The following is a 4,727-nucleotide window of genomic DNA, read 5'->3' on the forward strand; positions in this document are numbered from 1 at the left end:
TAAGCTTATGTTCTGGTGCCTGCTGAATTTTCTTGAGAACAATCTTTTCTTAGTGGTCAGGCCATAGGTGGTCTTCTTCTAGCAAAATGGATGTCCACTTAGTGGTCAACCCTCTTATATATATATATATATATATATATATATATATATATATATATATAGTGTAACAAAAAAATAGTAATTTCATATATTATCTAAATTCTAAAAGGTCTTCTAAATTATGGTCCCTGTTAGTGTATATGCTTTCATTCGTGAGCATTTACTACAGCATTAGACCATTTTAGCTCTTATTTCTAGCAATGTAGGTGTTTTCTAACACCCTAGTCACATTTGGTGACAATTATAATTCTCTTTCCTGGTGAAACATTGCGATCTGCTGTTTATATTAATTTTGTGTGTGTATATATATATATGTCAGATCAAATTGGACTCTGGTACAGCCTTCTGGCTTGCCAGTCAGTCCAACCCATGCCAGCATGGAAAGCAGACGTTACGCGGCGACGACAATGCTGCTGCTGATGATGATGATGATGATGATATATATATATATATATATATATATATATATATATAACACTATCTGTGCTATTTTGTTGTAAATATCTTGATATATATATATATATTATTTTATATATGTTAGGAGACTATCATGACCAACAGATGAGAGAATATTCATTCATAAAAATGGTCCAGTATAATAGTATCCCTGTTCAATTGGCCAGGAACAGTTAACTCAACTGCCTGATGTACTCTGGTGTCTGGCAGTGTGAATGGCAGGAGAGTAAACCAGCTTCCCTGGAATCCCTGGACCATGGTAGTCAGCAAGGGGACTGGGGTCAGGAGGAGATTAACTGAATACAGTATATAGATGGGTAAAACTGTAGTAAGGAAGTGAGGGGGGGGGGGGTCATTTGTTAGCTGATTTATGTGACTGCCAAAGAGACTTCTGAATCATCTTGTAGGGTTATGAAACACAGGCTTCTTATTGTTTTCACACTCAGTATTAGAAAGACTGTATTGGTGTTTCAGTTAATGCACTCAGTCCTGTTTTGTACCACTTTGTAAATGAGATCATGTTTAACTTGATTACATTTAGACTTTCCATGAATTAGTGTTACAACATTCACTTGGCTGCTAAGAGGAAATAAGCACTTCAATGAAAGTTGATCCAATCATCGTTTCTCAGAACTGAAATCTCTGTGGTTTAATCACAAAGCCTATTTTCTCAGTGAAGTAAAAGAAATATCTGTTATACTTCTGTTCACAAAGTCCATCCTTTTTTAATGTTTAATTTCCCACTTTGCATCTACATGTCTTGGGTACATCTTCTTCAGCACAGCATTTCCCCATTTATTATACAATCCCTTGTCCATTTTCTTCACAAGGTGAAGCATCCTCAAATCCCCACTTCCTCTGTGTCTTCTTTGGTTTTCTTCTTCTGCTAACTGCTTCTGCTTGGATTGCTCAGTGCTTCTTCACCCAATTTTTCTCCTTCATATTTGCAGCATATCTGTTCTAGCTAAATTTTCTCTTTTGTGCTCTACAATTAATACCTCTTAAAAACAGTTTTCTTTTTTTTTTTCCTCTCAGCATATTTGTGCTGCTCTATATTTCATGCATTCTAGTATCACACATCCAGTGAAGCATACTATTGCACTTTGTATTCAGTAATCATAGAATCTGCCTTTCCCTCAATGTGAGAATCCCTTTGTTGTCATAGCTCCTTGAACCATTTTTTCAAGCCATCCTTACTCTGGCAACTACGCTTTCACAATGTCCACTTCCACAACCGATTAGGTCATCCAGTTATTAGAAATTGTCTCCTACTTTAGCGAAGCCTTCCAGGCATTTGAAAACAATCTGTTTTATGACTACTTTTACAGCTAACTACTCCTGCGTATTTACTATATAAGAAGTCCTTCTCTAACAGCCTGCTTCTGGTCTCACTGCATTTCTTTTGCACCCATTGTTAATATTCAGTATATAGTATAGAATTCTTAACTACTTCTTTTGGACATGTCAAGCAAAGTAAGGTCACTTTCCAGATGGCAGTAGAGGGTTTTTCTCTCTTTTTTTTGCTAGGTTTACTTTCAGATATCTTGATTCTGGCTCTGCTTCCATATTTGGAAACTTTCCCTTTAGTTCTTCGATTGATTCAGTCATGAGAACTAACTTGTCAGTACACAGAAGTCACTGGTGAGCCACTCTTGAATTCTTTCATTATGATCTGGAGAACTACACATGCACACACACACACACACACAGACACACACACACGCATACATGCCTATGTGCGTGTAGATGTGTATATAAACACACACAGGCACACATGCATATATGCATATGTGTAAGTACATATATAAACACGTGCATCTCATTCCCACTCTGTAGCATCATACTTTTGCCATCTCCATCCAACCATTCAGTAGCAGACTGGGTCTAAAAATATTGGTTGCCAGGAGACTAAGGGGGCCCACATGCAACAACAAGGGGTCGATAAATGCACATCTGCTTAATTACTATTATTATTTATTTATTTTCTTGTACATGCCTGGGGGTGGGGTCAAGGATGCATGAAGGGGTCGATGGTTTAAAAAGTTTGGGGACCCCTGAAATCTAAAGTCATGTGATAGAAAAAAAGGGGAAGAAAGACAGGGAAGAAGGAAAGAAGGAAAAAAATGAAAAAAGAAAACAAGGAAAATAAAACAGGTAAAAAGAAAGAAAATTCACAGTGACAATGCACTTCTCAATACATGTGACAAACCAGTTGAGACAATCTTTTGCACTTCCTGCATGGATCAGGGTTCAAACAGGTATGAATGTATGTTTGATATGGTGCTTATTTGATGGCACAATCCCACATGAGTTGTCAATAGTCAATAATAGGCGCAGGAGTGGCTGTGTGGTAAGTAGCTTGCTTACCAACCACATGGTTCCAGGTTCAGTCCCACTGCATGGCACCTTGGGCAAGTGTCTTCTACTGTAGCCTCGGGCCGACCAAAGCCTTGTGAGTGGATTTGGTAGACGGAAACTGAAAGAAGCCTGTCGTATATATGTATATGTATATGTATATATATATGTGTGTGTGTGTATGTTTGTGTGTCTGTCTCCGCCAACATTGCTTGACAACCGATGCTGGTGTGTTTACGTCCCCGTAACTTAGCAGTTCGACAAAAGAGACCAATAGAATAAGTACTAGACTTACAAAGAATAAGTCCTGGGGTCGACTTGCTCGACTAAAGGCGGTGCTCCAGCATGGCCACAGTGAAATGACTGAAACAAGTTAAACAATTAAACAATAATAATAATGACAATAACAGTTTCGAATTTTGGCACAAGGCCAGCAATTTTGCGGGGTGGGGAGTTGATTGCAATGACTCCAGTCCTTAACTGGTACTTATTTTATTGACCCTAAAATGATGAAAGGCTATGGTAGAAAACACTTGCCCAAGGTGCCACACGGTGGGAGATAATTTTAGTAAAAGGTTCCAATGTTTGGGGGATGAGTCGAGACAAATTAACTAGCTTCAGACAGGTATTTATTTTATTGAAAACAGAATGAAAAGAAGAATCAGTCACAACATAACTTCAAAATTGTAAGGGGACAGATACTAAATACTGTAAAATATAAACACCTTTTGTTGTTAATACTTTTACTTTGTAGAATCCTTCTAAAGGAATATGATATTTAAAGCATATCACTTAAAGTAAACTGATATTTGAAGTTGTTAAAAAAAACATTGGCTAATTTCATTGGTTGTTTCAATTTCGTTATAAATGTGTAGTAGAGAAGTATTTTTAATCTTTACTTTTCTCAATTTCTTTTTCTTTTATCTTTAATATTTTCCTTATAATTGTTCAAATTCCACATCATTTCTTAAAATCTTTAGAATTGTGAACCAGTTATTTCTTCTCATTCATAGTACTCAAAATATGAATTAATTCACAGAAATAAAAAAAAAATGTCTAAATCTCTTGCTTTCTGGAAAATTTCCACAAACTATAGAAAAACTGGTAATTTTAATTTTGTTTGTCAGAAAGTAACTATTCTCTCCACAAGGGAAAATATTTCGCACAAACTATTTTCCAATTATTGTTTATTTTATTTCGTAGTGTCTAATTAGCATCTATTTCCAATTCTGGCATCCAGTTTCTACTGATTTATCTGTACAAATACAAGCATGACTTAATGAAAGTAAAATAAATGAAATTGGATTTTATTGGAAAATTTTGAAATTTCTCAAATCATATTTCTCTTTATTAGAATTTTAAAATTTCATTTTTTTTTTTTTTTTCTCGTTTTGTTTAACAACCAGTGATTTAGCTTGACGATGTGAATTCCTTTCCAGCTAAGGAGAATACCAAACTATAAATTACAAAGGATTATTAGCGTTCGTAAACAAAAGCAAATATTTGAATACTCTTCACAGACACAAATACACACACACACACACACACACACATGCTGAGTTGTGTAAATAAATAAAATATCTTAAACTATCTTTCTTCATTACTATATAAGTATAAATAAAACTGAAGTGTTTACTTCAAATGTGCACAATGATATAAATTAATGCTAATATTTGCTAGGAAAATCTACAAAGAAAAAGTAGAGTGCCTTTACTTTTATTGGAAGACAGGCTGTCTATTATTTTTATAATTATAAATTAGTAAATAAACCATGGGAAATATGTAGACTTTATGCTATTAGCTTAATAACAAAAGAT

The sequence above is a fragment of the Octopus bimaculoides genome, chromosome 2, assembly GCF_046866305.1.
Source record: "Octopus bimaculoides isolate indiv1 chromosome 2, ASM4686630v1, whole genome shotgun sequence".
In the NCBI taxonomy this organism is placed as follows: domain Eukaryota; kingdom Metazoa; phylum Mollusca; class Cephalopoda; order Octopoda; family Octopodidae; genus Octopus; species Octopus bimaculoides.